We start from the raw sequence: 17,763 nt of genomic DNA on the forward strand, positions 1-17,763 counted from the left end.
TCCTTTCCTTTCCTTTCCTTTCCTTTCCTTTCCTTTCCTTTCCTTTCTTTTCTTTTCCTTTCCTTTCCTTTCTTTTCTTTTCCTTTCCTTTCCCACTCATCCATAAATCCTAAAATGTCCTTGAATTGCAGTAGGATGAGAAAGACACAGCACACACTACTGATGTTAGCGCTGAAAAATATTTTTTTTAAAAATGATGTAAACTAGCCTGGTTATCGCCAGCTTGGAACTTTATACTGCAGTATATAGGGAACTGTATCCTGTGTAGTATATATGGCAATATAACTTCTATACAAACTTATATGCAAATGACTAATAGCAAAGTTATCACAGAGTCCATTTTATATTTTATTAGTCAATAAATTTTCCAAGAGTCCATTTTGAAAAGCTCGTACTTGTTAATTGAACGTTTAATTCCAAGAAAGACAATTATTATGCAACAGAAAAGCAGAGAGAGGAACAAATGAAGTCCTGAATGACAGACAGCAGTCTGCATGTGCAGGTCAGTCAGATGTCAGAATTAGGTCAATGTAGGCAGTTTTTATGGCTTTATGTTTTTTTTATGGACTGCCATTACCTCTGTGGCAAAGATACTTAGAACTTGAAAACTCTCCATATTTCTTGCACTGTGTTAAACAGACTTTCATGATGTTCCCAGTGAGTAGAGAGTATCTGTATTTTGACTCCCAATTATGGCATAGAACAATGTACTCGGTAGCAGACATAAGGAAAATATTTTCTGTAGCTGGAACATATATCTTACTATGTTTTTTTTCCTGTCAGACTAGAATGTGGCTTTTTTTTTTTTTTTCCAGTTGTGAATTCTGGCTTATAGTAAGGTGAGAAGTTTTAAACTGTATTGCATGCAGCACCCTGTCACCCCAACACACCTCAGGTATCTTCTACCAAGTCCTTACCAGGCTTCCAGGCTGAGGCTACTGACCTGGGCAACGGTCCTACTCTTTCCCTCTTACTCTACTCACCAACCTGGTCAATACCATAGAAGGTTGGGCAGACTCCTTTGTTCAACTATACTTTTATTTAGGCCTGGCCTTTTTAAAGCACTGCCAAAATCTGTGTGAGGGTTTAAGCTACATTTCTGTGTAAGCAGGGATGACTCAAGGGGAAATGGCATTCATCCTGAGCTGGAAAACACTCACATTGGCTCAAGTCTTTTTCCATTGAAAAAATGGAATGACTTGCATACTTCGTTCCTCGAGGAGGTCCTTTCCTTCCATCCTAGCCCATGGTCTTTTTAACTCTGTCTCTCTATCTGGGATTAGGAGCAGTGAACCCATTGTCAAACTTTAGCCACAGCTGCTTATCCTTCAATACTGCATTGTGGAGACTCTGAGGCCTGGCAACTGGGGTGGAGCCAGTCTCTGAATTTTGTGTCATGTAACATTTTCCTAACAATTGTGGAGTCATGATGGAAGGCACTCCTTTCTGACATCCTGTGAGAGGGTGTTTCCTCCTTTCCTTATCTTCCAAGTTATATAGTGTCCATGCTATGCAGAGAAAGATGAAATTGCATATTTTCCTATGGAAAAATAATAATGAAAGATTACTCATAAAGTTTTGGTTATTTCAGGAAGATGTAAGCAGTGCTGATACCTTATCTATTCTTTGCCTGGCTTCTTAAAATTTGTCAGACAGACAATGATCTGCAAAGTATGTGGAGACTAAGAAATTACTGGAACAGAGAATTTGATAAATGTGAAGGATAAATATAATACAGCTACATGCCTAGTGTCTATGTACAAAAATGCACAGTACATGGTAGATTTAAATGAGAAATCTCAAGAATTTGAGTTAATGATCCTGAAACAGGAACAAATGTAGCTTAGATGGTAACCTGAACAGTAGTGTAAATTATCCTGTATGCAGCATACACTAGTTAAACATATTTGTCTTGGTACCTAGGCTAGCCACCTGGAATATCACCAGTACAATCATCACAAGAAGTTTGTTTGTTTGTTTGTTTGTTTGTTTGTTTTTGTGCTGTTTTTAGCATGCATTGATGCAGTTCTTGCATCAATGACTATTCTCATTAGAAGGTTATGACCCATGATAATGAGTTCTTGCTCTTGTTATCAGTGTTATGGCTTCCATATCTTAAAAGTAGTTTTGGCTACATGGAGCTTCAAAACATTCTACTAGAAGTTCTGATTCTGCTTTCAGTTAAACCAGGGAGGATTTTGCTATGAATTTACAAGTAGGATTAGATTTGCAGTAACATAACTGAGAACAAGATTGTTCAAGCCTCTGCTGCTGCATGTAAATTTGTGCATGTGAGTGCGTATTTATATATATATGGTAAAATACTGATCACAAACAAGAAATCTTGACGGATTTCCTGCATGAAATCATTCTAAACAATCATTTGACAGAAATACTTTACATGGTGTTATGTTTTCTTTTGTGTTTTGCCATTCCACTCAGGACTGGTTGATTGTGGACCAAGTCCCTTTTCTTTGGAAAGGACACAAAGGAAAATGAGCCAAGAAATGTCTCCCTTCACAGTACCCCTATCTTCATTGCAGTGAGGGATTGATTGCATTAGCACAATCTCCTTCAGAGAACACAGGGAAGCCTCTCAGCTCAGATGTCAGCATTGACATGCAGAGAGGACAGGCTCCATTCCTCTTTGCTGGTGATACAAAGCAGCCACCCCTTCTATATGAAATGTGTGGATATGGAACACACAGTGGGGAGATGCTACAAGTGCAGGGCTTCATTGCCATGGCTGTTTGCACATAGTAAAAACCATCATCAAACTCCATACACAGCTTTGACAGAGGAGAAATACATTCACTTTTTTTATTCACAGATTTCTGTCAGTCCTGGCATCTAGCTGTGTGGTGACGTATGTGAAAGTAGACATGAGGAAACTAGGTACTGTGGGCTTTCCTTTCAGTGTTTTCCTGTCCCAGCCCAGCTACTGAACTTCAACCTCAGCTCTCCTATCAGGACAGACTGATAACATACAGTTTCCCTAGTATCTTGTTTGACCTTTGTTCTCTTCCTGACGTTTCTGTTCAGATAAGAACTTGTGACAGATGTAGCTTGGCACAGGTGGTATTTTAAGTTGCAAATTGATATCATTGTGAATATCATTGTGAAAAGCAAAGTATGCTAATGAGAAACAAGAGGAGTGGGCTGGAGGGCATACTAGAACAAAATAAGGCTGGATTCATGTACTGTGTGGGCAGTTCTACCATCAGTATTCTGAATTTAGTTATGATTTCAGCTTGATGATAAGGACCTAGACTGAGTATAAACTATAAGTAGATAATTGCCAGCTTAGGGTAAGAGATTTCTCTGTTTGAGAATGGAGATAAGTCAGATGAAGAAACTTGAAATTTAATGTCCTATTCTATGTAAGGTTTTTATTCCCTCCTATCATTCTGATATCTGTTAGCCTAGTCCTTTCCCATTAAATGAAGATATTAGAAAAGATGTTTTGATTTCCATCAGTGTCAGAACTATTTATATTACTGACATTCACATTAGAAGTGAAATTTTACAGAAACTAGTTGGATTTTTACAGCTTTTCTGTAACTCAGCTTTATAAAACTCAGCTACAAAATGGATTAATCTCTTTTTTCCAGGTAATTTTGTTCTTCTAGAGAATGTTTTTCCTGTCTTGCATGAGAAGCTTCTTTGGATGCTATCATTCCTCTTGATTTTGTGTAGCTTGTTTCTCAGTGATAATTTGTCACTCACTTATTACATGTCTTCAGAGCCTTGTAGTGTTCACTGTGACACTGTATGTTTCTGAAGAACGAAGCAACATACACCGTGCCTCCATATATATTAACCCCCCTTAAAAGCAGTGTCCTACACGTTTTGGTCTGCTTTAGTTTCTTTTTCTAGCAATCATTTAATCTGTTGTTTCACAAGAAAATTTCAGTTATAAGCAACATTTGTACAAGTTCTGTAAAGCCTTGAAAACATGAGAAGTTGAAAAAACTTGATTGAGTAAAATCTTGGCTACACCTTCAAATAGTTCAGTAGTTCCTACAAAGGTCATCGAAGAGTGATTTTAGTCCTTGTATTGTTTTTTCCAACCATTTTTTTTTTGGTCTCTCTTGTTTTCTCCCTATGTACCTAAATTCTCATACATTTGTGTCTTCTACAATAACAAACATCTTTAAAATAGGAAGTTTTCACAACTTCTGTTTCTGAATGTGGGATTTGCTTCTTTTTGTCTGGAAACACTCAAATCTTTATTATCTGGTCATGCAGTGGCTGAACTATTTTGCTTATTTGTTTGTTTGTTTCTTCTACTCTCCTTTCAATGGCACTTTCAAACTGCTCAGATTTTGACAGGTCTTTCTCATGCAGCTACTTTAAAGAATGGTGGCAATGCAGAGGGTGCTGCTGTGGCTGTGGCTGTTAATCTAAATATGACTGACCCTGACAGTGCTCACGAAGTTAGAGATTGCTCCTGTCTTTATTATAATGCAAGCATGGTCTTATCAGAAGGTAAATGTCAAAGAAAAAGTCTGGGCGTTCCTATCCCATGCTAGATACCAAAGCAATTGTGAAGAAAATCCTCCTGCGAATTCATTAACTCACTCTACCTCAGAACAATATGTGGCTCTACCTCAGAACAATGTGTGGCCTAAGTGGCCCCAGATATAAAGCAGGAGTAATACTGCAAATTTATATGGAGTTGCTTTGCTTTTAGCCTGTCATAGAATACCCATCTCTCTTTCTCATTTTTATTTCTAGACTTAGTGGAGGAGAAGAGAGCAACGGTGGACTAGCTCAATTTTTACTGCTTGTCTGTGTTGCTGATAGATGGCATTTCCTGAATGCTGGTTCTTCAAACACCATTTGGGCTACAGTGGCAGTAAGATGTGAACTGTACATTATTTGAACCAAGTGCCTCTCTCCAGTTACATTTCAGCTTCTTGGCTTTGTATCCTCCATTTGCATTGTCCAGCTCAATTGTTCACATGTTCCACTAAAATTATACAGTTGTGGCCCCTTGTCTCTTGCTTCTCCCACCCATTTTTCTATAAGGGATACATATTCCTTAACGACATCCTTGCTCAAAAATCCTTTACATGGAAATGGTTCATGTGTCATCAAAATAATGAACTCTAGGAAGAGTTCATACAGTGAAAAATATGTTTATCTTATGTAACGCTGTTGATAACTGGATGACATGGATAGGTTCAGTTCTACTTCTAAATCACCTCTCTGAAATGAGGGCACTTCTTATGGATCATAAACTGATGACTGTGTAGGGAGACAGAGTGGAAAAAGAGGGGAACACTGTCTTTTCCTCTGTGGAAGTAGATAAAGACCATTCCCATTTCCATTTTGGATCAAATTTTAAAGACTGCTATGGTTTTGAATTTATCAAAATTTAAGAGTTGGTTAAGAGATCATATCTTCCAAGCTATATGTCTCATGTACTTCAAGGCAATTCTGTACCGCTTTTGGTTGATGATAAGGATGTTATTATATAGCACGTTAAATTTAATTCATTTGCTGTGAGAGTGGGACATTTAATACTCTGTATTTATCATACACTTAACTACAGCCATGTTTCCAGCTGGTTAATCCATCTTCTGTGCTGATTTCACTGGAGACATGTTTGTTAAGAAAGGGGTCAGAGTCCATATTTACATTTCATTTCCTTGTCAATTTGTTTAACTTCCCTCTATTTGAATTCTATTCAAAAGGGAAATTTGCATACTGAAGGGTATTTTCTTCCATGCTGAGCTCCTCTGATGGCTAGAATCAAGGAATGCTAAAGCAAGCATTTGTGAGATTATCTTTAGTTATGCATTGAAGATCTAATTACATACCCTGCATGTATGTCAGTTCCCACTGACTTCTGTGGGAAGACTTGTTGGAGAAGAAAGACAGAATCGAACTGTCTTACTGAAATCTTTCTTCATGTGATTAACACAGTGCATGATATTGCCCACCGTATCACAAATTGCTTGGGGCTTGACCTTGTAGTCCCTGTGCTTATTGATGTCAACATTAGGCTCTGCAGATTCCTGTAGTGCTCATCATTATGGATGATCTGTGACTACATGTTTGCATCGTTACCTGTAGTGAATTTATTTCTTGGTTGCTTCTGTAGTGGAGAGCAAAACACGAGCATATTCATCTCTGCTTATTGATCTCTTAATTAACAACTAAGTGAAATTAAGAAATTAGACAAATCATACAACAGTAAGTCTAATTTCTCACCAGTTCTGTGAAAGTTGAACTATTCTTTTTATGAACCAGTTGAAAAAGGTAGTATAAAATCTTGGGCATTAGGGTAGTTGTATGCTCATTGCAGATAGCCCCATGCTATCCAAAGAAAATCCCATGGAGGCAAGGACATTATATGCTACTGCTGCTGTCAGACTCTGAACATATTTTTTAGTTCACATATCTTGGCTAGAGCGTGGAGGGAGGACAGAATGCCCCCTACAGCTTCTCCCAACCTCTTTGCCTCTCAAGTTCTTCCTTTGCTGTTGCAGCTTTTGCAGGCTTAAATAATTTGCAATCTATTCCTGCTTTCAGAGCATTCATGTGAGGGCTGCATTCTTCATATTCCTCTATCTCTGCCAAATCACCTTGCTGTAGTGAATTTAGCATTAGGTACAGCAACAAATTAGTTGCTCTGTAAATAGACATCCAGATGGTATAAGGCATGTTAACTGTTATGATGTTTGACTGGTAATTATTGATTTGTTAACGAATTCATGAGGCTAAGAGTAGAATTATACTGTTGGTAACAGCATCCACATTAATTTCAAATGATCCTTGGCACTGAAAATCTTGCCTCTCTGTATGCTACATCTGTCCTTCTAACATAGTTCTAGTCGTAATTATGCAGAATCTGTTTGCAAGGGCTCTGTTGCTGAAATGAAGCAAAAGGATATTCTAGCTGTTCCTTTTTTTAGTTATGACTTGTCCCCCCAAACCCTTTTTTAAAATGTAAAGTTTGTCCCAGCTTGAAAAATAATTAGCTATTTCCTCACTGAAAGCACATAGTTTTCAAGTATAGCACACAAGTATCCTGTAATGAGCAGAGTTTGAATGTGTTCGCTATTTCACAGGCTTGCCTCCTATTATATTCTGTACTTTGTTTCCTTTATTCCTGAGATTTGACATGAGCCATTTCATTTTATGAACATAGTTATTGAAAATATTTAAGATACATTTTTCTGAAAGAATTTCAAAATCTGGATTTCTGAAATGCAAATCTTGATTTCCTTGTCAGGAAAAGGTTATACTCAGTTTTACAGATGGACTGTAACACTGGTGTGCTCAAAGTTGCCACAAATCGTGAATTCCTTTTCACCGCCCTAATTTTAAATTCTATTACAAGGCATAAAAAAGGTACAAGACTGCAAGCTGATGAATTTCTTGCTGATGAATTTCTTGCTGTTTATACAAGAAGTGAAGAGCAGATGAACTTGTATTGCATAATAGGAATTATATAGATTGCATTTAATGAGAGGAGATATATATATATATCCATAAATAAATGAATTAGTAGAGGTTTTGCAACAGCCTCTGTTAAATTGGTTTTATATCCATGGCAACTCTTTCTGCTTCCTGGATAACTTTGTTTCAGTAAATGTAACTGTGAAGTGGGTGGAAGATAGGCCTTTCTGCATAGTAATAAGCAGAGAACTACAATAAAGTTCCGTATTATGAGCAGATAAATATAGGCACTTAACCTCATTGTGTAGGGAATGTAATGTTACTGGTTGCTGAAAACCAAATGCCAGCAAAAATAAATAGGTAATTGAGAGTGAGAGCCTATTGATTGTGCTAGTTCATCCATACTAAAAGCACATACAGGATCTCAGCTGTAGGAAACATAATGCATTGCTTTATTGTTTTCTTTCTTAGAAATGTGCTCTGAAATTTTATTGTGTTTACTAGTGTGACTAAAGCTAGGTAACTGTTAATCTATTCTATAAATAAACCCTTGCTCCTTTTTCTGCTTCAAATTTGATGTTAGCTACTATGCAATTAGAAGGCCCAGAGAGACACTGTTTATTTCAGAGCTATATCATGTGTGGGCTGAAGGTTTTTCTTGCTTTGTTTTGTTTTGTTTTCCAAAGGCATGGAAGTAACCCAGTTTGAATGCAAATGACTCGATTGCTCCAAATAACTGTAAGAATTGAGAGGTTAGATTTGAATACAAAACATTTTGTTTCAAACCATAAAATAGAAATTCTGATTTTTTTTTTCACATACGCCTTTCTTCTCTCTCTCTCTCTCTCTTTTTTTTTTTTTTTTTTTCCTTTCCCCAGATGGTTAAAATTATTTCAGGAAAGAGTAATCAGTTATCGCTTGTGTTAATATTTAACGGTATGGTACCAGGTTGTACCCTGTTACTTTCAGAATGCTCCCACATTGTTTTGAAAGATGATGCATCTCCTGCTGCAATACCATGTATCTAGGATAGACTGTGCTGTGTGGTCCTTAAAGGCACGGTGCTTCTGTTGCATTCACCTTTGTGTAAAGTCTGTGATGAATCCTAATGTTGAAAACATTAAGATTCAGAGAGCCCAATTCTGGTTTTGCTGGCAATGATTAGGAAAAAAAAAAAAAAAAAAAAAAAAAAAAAAAAAAAAAAGGAGAGTGAGAGAGAGAGATCAGGAAAAAAATGAATGAATAAATAAATAAATAAATTAGAAATAATTCTAGTTAATTATCTGTACCTCATTGTGAAAAATATCCTGACCCTTTTGAAGTCAGACAGAGGTCAAGGGACTGTAGCAGTCCTTAGATCTCATACTTTGCTTTTTTCCTGTCTCTCACACCATCTTTTGCCTGCATTTCCTTCTATCACCAGTGCCTGAGATCTGCTGCATCCTGCTCTCCCTTTGCTGCTGCTTTCCCATCCCCAGCCACTGGTTTGTTCCACAAGCTGGTCCCCTGGCTGCCACCATTGCCCATGTTTGTCCTGTCTCCGCTAGTGGTGATGCAGACCTGTCCAGGTTGGACTTCACCTGTCACTGACTTCCTTCTCAAATCCCCTGCTGGCTGTTCTTAGGTTAAAGAAGGAGAATTGAGAACAGTGGGGTTGGAGTTCCTACTCATACTGGTTTGCTGTGAACCTGAACACTTAGCCTGTCAGACAGAGGCTGCAGCAGGTCTTGCCACTTTTAATCTGATAAAAGATCTCCAGAACAGGCAAGTCCAAACAGTTGGGAGAAACAAAATTTGTAGAGCTGCTCACCTCCTTTTCTGCACTTTTCTGAACAGGGACAAAGCTGGGGGATGATGGTCTTGATGTAAACCTACTAGGATTTGATTCCTGATGAACTGATCTGCTCACTCATCTGTTTTTGCAATGAAAGAAACAGCTTGCTTCTGTGTAGTCCCTACCCTTGGTGTCTGGATGTAGAAGGACCTAGATTCTGTACAAGATAAGGGAGGGCAACCCTCCATAATCTTTGTGTGAGCAAAAGAACTTGATGAGAGAAATGCTTCTGAAGGCAACTTTGCATTACGGAAACAGGGAAAAAAAAAAAAAAAAAAAACTCACACTGACTTATAGACAATTATTCTCCTTCCAGTTAATTAAACTTTGATTTATTTCCCTTTCTGCCTTTGCTATGTTTTTAATACTTTAAGCATGAAAATGTATTCCCTGTAAAGGGGAAAGCAATGGATTCTTTACTAACAACAGTTCTGAAAACATCTGCCTGCATGTCATTACAGATACCACCAAAATGTAACACCATAAAAGAAAAATCATTTCCAGGGTCTATCAGCAGCATTAAAAAGATCCCTTGTTTCCAAACTGAACAGGGGTGACAACTACTGAGTTGTCACTCAGACCAACTACAGACCATCAAGGCCTCCATCAGAGGAGGGCCACGAAGATGATAAAGGGGCTGGAGCACCCCTCCTATGAAGAAAGGCTGAGAGAGCTGGGGCTGTTCATCCTAAAGATAAGACTATGGGGTGACCTTATGGCAACTTTCCAGTACTTAAAGGGGGCTTATAAAAAAGATGGAGAGCAACTCTTTGCTCAATCAGATTGTGACAGGATAAGGGGGAATGGTTTTAAAATAAAAGAGAGGAGCTTTAAATGAGAGGTTAGGAGGAAATTCTTCACTCAGAGGGTGGCTAGGCACTGGAACAGGTTGCCCAGAGAAAAGAAAACTGCTTTGTCCCAGATATAGATGTTTACTAGCATCAGTTTAGATAAATGCCTTTGGAAAAAGTCTCAAGGTGACTGACCTCACCTCTATTTTCTGATCAACATATTCCCCTTTCTGTTTTTATCACAGCAGTAATAACACAGCCCAGCAAAAAGTTCTCACTCCTTTAGAAAGCTATGGAAGAAAACAAACAAACAAACAAACAAACAAACAAACAACAACAAAAAAAAGAACAAAATATTCCTCCTTTCCCATTTCCTTACAACCTAGATTTTCTTAAAAAATATTAACATTCCACTACTCCAATATTTTTTCAAATTTTATAAAGCTCATTAGCTTGCAGTATTTTTGCATGAAGACGCATCTGAATCAGGCTAACAAACTGAAGAATCTGCAAGTGTTGCCAGGTGAACATCAGTGTCTGAATTTTAATTTTAAATTAATTAGCTAACCAAAAGAAAAAAAAATACCAGATTAGATATATAAAATTCCAAAATCTCTACAAGCAAATAGCAAACACACACCTAATGAGCAACTATAACACTGCATGCTACTTGTATGGAAAACTAACAGTTATCAGCCCACATAGAAAATTAATGCATATGCACATGCATTTGACAACCCAACTTGTGCAGTGCTGTGAAGTGGATCAGGCTTAGGCAAAGAACTGTCCATATACTATGTAACTTTGAAAACTGATTTGACGGTGTTAACGTTGAGGATTTTGAAATCTTCTGAACTCATCACTCCTCAAAAATCACAGAATCTCAACTTGAGGTTGGGAGGGACCTCTGGGTTCATCTGTTCCAACCCACCTGCTCAAGCAGGGTCACACAAAGCAGGTTGCCCAGGGCTGTGTCCAGGAGTTTTCTGCACATCATCAAGGTGAGAGACTTCAAAACTTTTCTGGGTAACCTATTCCTGTGCTCTGTCACCCTCACAACAACATAAATAAGTAAAGTAAGTTCCCTTGTGTTCAGATGGAGCCTCTTGTGTTCCTGTGTATGCCCACTGCTACTTGTCCTGTCCCTGAGCACCACTGAAAAGAGCCTGGCTCCATCCTCTCTGCACCCTCCTTTCAGGTATTTATACACATTGATGAGATCTCCCCAAGTCTTCTCTGAACAGCCCAGCTCTCTCAAGCCTTTCCTCATACAGAATCACAGAATCACAGAATAGTCTAGGTTGGAAGAGACCTCCAAGATCACCGAGTCCAACCTCTGACCTAACACTAACAAGTCCTCCACTAAACCATATCCCATATCCTTGAGTTTTGGCGAATGGCAATTATATCCCATGTACATGCATACATAGAATGTCTTAACACATTTCAACACTATTGTCAAATGTACAGAATAAGCTCTACTTTCAAATTAAAGAGACTTGTAAGTCAGTAAAAAGACCAATATAAAAAGATGAAACTGGATATAATGACCTCATTGCATTAAGAGGAGACTTCATGTAACAGGTCATGTAGCCTGTAGTTACTCTGACTACATTGTAAGAATACAAAACACTTATATTCAAAAAGGCAAGGGTGTGACAGCAACTGAAGCTCTTCTACAAGGTCAAGCAGTAATGAATCAGAAGAGCCGAGGAGAATCTCCTGGCGAAACACAACCTGGTGTGCTATTATGACATACTAGTGATTATCTAAAAGAACATATATTGCCTCAACAAATCTGTAAGTTTTACTGAGGCTTTGAACTATATTCACCATCAAAAAGTAATTTAATTCCCCCAACCCTAATGGATATAAGAGCAAGTACCTGGTTAAATTTGAAAGCAGTTATTCTCAGCTACTCTAAATTATACACTCATTTACCAAAAAGTTAACAAAAAGACAGAAATTAAAATCACTATTTCACACACTTAGAACTTGAAACTATTAAAAGAAATCTTTAGTACCATATATAAAATTTCCTTTGATTCCCAAAATCACCCCACACTACTCACGATACAACAGGGAAAACAGAAGCAGAGATACCACAAAAAGAATTAAAAAGATATCTCTACATTAGGCACATCAGTGCAGGAAACCCTACTGCAGTGAACTTTTTGCCAGTTTCCAAAGCACTATCCTGCTCCCCACACCTCACATGAATTTTTCTAAACCTAATGCTGCACTTGGTAGAGGTTAGAATTAGATGACCTTTAAAGTCCCTTCCAACCCAAACCAGTGTATGGTTCTAAGATTTTAAAGGAACTGAGCTCCACCAAAGTCAGCAACATCCTCCTGACTATGCCTCTTGTTAATTACACCAGATTCACACCTTTTGTACAGAACAAGCTGCAGCCAATATTATCTTGTTTTCTCTTAAACTCAAAGACTGTAGTCACACAAAGTAAATATGATCAAAAAAGCCTTTGTATGTTGTATTAATGAATGCATCCATCTATAAAATTTTAATAGTACTGATTACTGACAAATTACTGGTTACTGACTAATGTTATGTCATGGAAAGGCCCAATAATACAATAGCTAGCTTCACAGTCTCAAGGTGTAATCTAACAGTTGACTTAAGTGATCAAAGAATCACAGAGCCATAGAATGGCTTGGGTTGGAATGGACCTTAAAGATCATCTAGTTGTAACCCATCTGCCATAGGCAGGCATGCAACCCACTAGATCAGGTTGCCCAGGGCCTCATCTAACCTGGTCTTGAACACCCCCAAGGATAGGGCATCCACAACCTCTCTGGGCAACCTGTTCCAGTGCCTAGCCACCCTCTGAGTGAAGAATTTCCTCCTAACCTCTCATCTAAAGCTCCTCTCTTTTATTTTAAAACCATTCCCCCTTATCCTGTCACTATCTGGTTGAGCAAAGCATTGCTTTCCATCTTTTTTATAAGCCCCCTTTAAGTACTGAAAAGTTGCAGAAACAGATAGGTCAGCATACTCTGCACACCCAATTATTAGACATGGTATACTGTAGTTTCATAATGCTTCTCCCTGCCAAGAGCAAGCATTCCTTTTAATCCAGGGCTTGCAGCAAGGATTTATTAGTCATTCAGCAGCACGCCCATTACCCATTGAGAAATGTTTTTAGAAAGGAGCAGATGTCTACAGTATGGCTCACAGAGACTAACAGAGACTAATTTGAAATATGTGGCTAAGTGCACACCCATTCCTATAGCCTTTACTCAAGAAAACTTTTTAATGACATCAATGGGAGTTGCATCCAACACAAAGGAACTTAGGACAGACTCTTCAGACTAATAAGCTACCTTTTGGACTAGTGAATTTCCTGTTTTGAAAGTGGGAAAATCTGTGTACAGAGTAATATTGAAACCAAAATATCCAGATGCATAGCAGCTCTGGAAGCAGACAATAACATTTTACAAGATTTTTTGTAGGTTTAGCAAGGTAATTTGGGTCAGCTCAATGTTCGAAGGAGGTGTTTGCTTTAATGCTCATCAGGTATGTGTGTGGCATCTGATACACTGGATATATTTGTACACATGTTCTGCTGAGCCAGAAAGTGTTTGATTTGTCTTGACATGGTTTACTGCAAAGGGGCTTCAAAACTAACACTATCTTACTGATAGGTTTTGCAACACCTGCTCTGGACACTGGTTGGGTGATAGAGGTGGGGGGAGAAGGAGTGCTTTCCACGGGGAGTATGCTATTGGCCAGGATGAGGAGTGAATCGTGCACTGATACCATGAAAGAGAAGAAAGAGAATTTAGGAGGTTGTAGCAAAGCAGTGTTCAGAGGCCCATTTTTAATAAGGAGCAAAGATCACTCCTTTTGGAGCCCAGCTGAAAAAGAATGTGGGATGTCCAGTACTAATTTACTTTTGAAAAGTAGATTACTAGAATGCCTCCACAGCATGACAAAAGTTACAGGCATTCCTCAGCCTGAGGACATTTTAAACCACATCTCTTACTCCATGTGAAGATTCTTATCAGTAGGTTGTGGGATGATCTTTCTGAGAGTGCCTTCCTGTTGTCTTGCATGCAGCCTCAAGGAGCAAAAGGATTCAAGACATGGTAGACTGCAGAGGAGGAGCAGTTGCTCCAGGCAGCTGTATCCTGGTGTTCAGGACTCTGCTAATGGTTGTCCAACAAAGCAGAAGTTTGGACGCATACATATGTGACAGGATTTACAGGGCATCTTTGTTCTTCTGATGTCCCCTCATGGGCAAGTAGCCTTGTGGTTAGGCTTTTATTCTTAGACAGCTACAGATCCCACTGAAATCAAAGGAATGCTTTTAATGTTTTTACATGCTTCTCAGAAACTGTTTTGAAAGGCACATTGCTGCTGCAGGCAGATTCTGAGCTTACTCGGCCCTTTGGAAATACTAGGGAAAAACAAAGGCCACAATGTGATTATAAATGTGCAAAGAATTAAGTACCCTTCAAGTGTATGATGAAAAAATTATCTAATTAATCTGCAGTTGAAATCTAGTTTGTGTGAAAGCTGAAAATTTCACTTCATGTAGTGATAATAATAGTATTGGCAGTTTTCTACATTGGCCTTGTGACTGGGCATTGGGTTACTGTTGCAGAATAGTGTCTTAATTTATAATGTTTATATCTTCTGGAAGATGGAGTTGGAGAAGTTGGGGAAGGTGTTACCTTATTGTTTGGAGGGGTTTTGAGGGGTTGTTATGTATGATGAAGAAATACCTTGCTTCTCTGTTGTTTTTAATAGAGATTTATAATAATGAATTTTTTCCTGATGCTTAGGTCAGGGGACAGAAGAGTTTTTTCTTCCTGAAGTGTGTGAACATTTGAGAAATATCTCCAGATGGAGAAGGAATTATAGCCTCAATGATCCTAAACATTATGGAGAATTGTAATGTTAAATATATGGCTTTTATATCTAGTAAGAATTTTTATAGGTATGTGTTTGGTTTTTCAAATCTGGCCAACTTTAAAAGTCCAATTCAGGAACAGAAAAATTAATCTGAAAAAGTTTTCAGCTCTTTGCGGTTCAAAGAAAATCTTTACTGATGCCCAGTCAGAAGTCATGACTTTAACTGCACAGTGAATAATTTTCTACTAGTAAGTATAGTACAGATTAAAATGGGATTTTATTGGATAGATTTTTTTTTAGTATGAAACACTTCTTAATTTTATGTTGAAAATATTGTTTTGCAAGCTACCATATACTTCAAAGAAAATCTCCAGTATGATTTTACTGGCTTTTGTCAGGACATTAATACCATTTCAAAAATCCTAGTTGCTAACTACAGTGCAATGCTATGAACAATATGATTAAATTAATACCTTAACTTAAATAAGTTATGTGAATAATGCTTGGGTACACATTGCTTTATAATGTAGTAACACTGGAAGTTTTAAAATGTGTGGTAAATGCAACTGTATGTTTGTTGTTGCTGTTGTCAGGCATGGGTTATAATAATACAAATGGGTTGTAGTAATACAACTGACTACTACTACACATGCAGACTGGGACCATGAAAATCAGCTTCAGTGATGCATTCTCAGTCTTTGCTGACCCTGACCAAGTTCTTGTACCTACAAAAAAAAAGTCTGTCCAAAACCTAAGCTAAGGAGTAAGTTCTCAAGTAATTAACCTACAAAGATATTTTCTCTTGCCTTGCTTGCATGGAAGTACACTCTGTAGCACAAAGAACTCTGCTACTAGAAATCTTCAATTGTCTCTTTACATCTGATGATCATGTGACTTCTTTCAGAATTATTTAGTTTGAAGTATGTCTGTTTGTTAAATTACTTGGCTCAAAAAATATGATTTGTTGTTATATCATTAGTCCATATATATATCATTGTATTATTTAAGAGATGAAAAGCAGTAGAAAAAGAGCAAATAGCAATTGATAAACTAAGGTAAATTTTTGTTATAAATAATTATAATTGTTTAAACTCAAAAATGTAGAAATGGAAGAGGTGTACTTATGTCTTAATCTAGCTTTAAATGAAATGCTTTAATATATTCAATTTCAAAAATAATGAACTACATCGTATTTCCTTCTTGCCTAAGAATAAAACTAAAAATTTTGCTTGGACAGTCATGAAAAAAAAAAAAAATAGAGAGAGAGAGAGAAAATGAAAAAATGCCTCTAACTTTATATCTCAATCAGTGTAATCAAAAAACTCTATGGAGGCTATAGCACAACCCCAAAATTATTAAATCTTTGTATACCTATAGGTATCTGTGCTGCTTTCAACAGTGGATTTTTTAGAGTACTGATTTATATCACACAGAGGCAGATAAATGCTATATAAGAAGTATCTTCCCCTAGGCAAAGGGGAGAGGAGGGCATATACCTTCTGTCAGAGACTGCAGCACTCTTAAGAGCTCTATAGCTCTCCACAACAAACTTTAAGGCCTTGAATTTCTGCCACCAACTGAGAGTTCAGTGTGGCAGGAAATAACACTCATCTGTTTACATGTGAAGGGTGAATCTGAGAACAGATGAACACTGCAGTAAAGTCCTCCTGAGATGCTCTGTGTGATCTGCCAGACAGCCTCCAACACTATTCCTTATATTTAATGATTCTGTTTCATTAGTGTGTTTGGAGGGCAAAAATGAATTATTGTAGGCTGATGGAGTTTGCAGTCTTGTTAAACTCAGATCCAAACTTAGCAAGATTTTGTAGCTAAAAGTCATTTTAATGTGTTGTGCAATGCTGGCTTTAGTGAAGGAAAATTAAGAAAGTCCTCCAAGCACAGTGATTACTCATGCACATGCAGGAATTCCCACGTGTGTAAGTACCAGCCTGTGTTAGTCTGTTTTTATGTACTCTAGATAGGTGTGTTTACTTTAATTTATTGGCAGGATTGTGCTTGAACTTAACCAAATATTAGTTATAAAGTTGAAATACCTTATTGATATAGGCATTACGTGGCTATAAGTGGACTTTGGATCCATCCATTACTTTATCTTTCATATGATAACATCTGTCATTTCAAAATATCTATCTTAAGCTTGTTGCATCATGTTTGTTTCAGATTATGCTTTATATTACCACTTTGGAGTTACTCTCTTTAAATTTTCTCTAGCTTTGTGCTAGTGTAAGGAGTCTAGGCTAATTCAGCCCCTAGATTTCATAAAAACAAATATGGATTAGGATTAGGGTGGTATTTTTGTAATTTTCCTGTATGAATATCTCCTCTGGTTCCAGTAGGATGGTTCACAAGAGGGGGTGACTTATGTCTTGTAGGTGTACAATGGTTTATTTTTAACTGAACCAGAATTTTGATGTTTGCTAGTCTTGATTATTTTCTGCTTTTCAGAGGAGTAAAAAAATCTAGTTCTGAAAATGTCTTGCCTTTGGAAGTAACACAGTATATATGCTTCACTGTGGTGGATCCTCAAGACAATGCCTGCTCTTTCATGCATAGTAACTACACAGAATTTGTCACAGGAATTGTTACAGATGGCTATGGTTTTACTCTATGAGTGAGAAGATATTTCCCAGTATAACAAGTTGGGATATGTATGAAGAATATTTGGCAAGATGATCAGTATGATGATCAAACTGTACTATTGTTTCAGAATAGGATAGTCCTTTTCTTTTCTTTTCTTTTCTTTTCTTTTCTTTTCTTTTCTTTTCTTTTCTTTTCTTTTCTTTTCTTTTCTTTTCTTTTCTTTTCTTTTCTTTTCTTTTCTTTTCTTTTCT

Source organism: Oxyura jamaicensis, chromosome 9 (assembly GCF_011077185.1).
Source record: "Oxyura jamaicensis isolate SHBP4307 breed ruddy duck chromosome 9, BPBGC_Ojam_1.0, whole genome shotgun sequence".
Lineage (NCBI taxonomy): Eukaryota > Metazoa > Chordata > Aves > Anseriformes > Anatidae > Oxyura > Oxyura jamaicensis.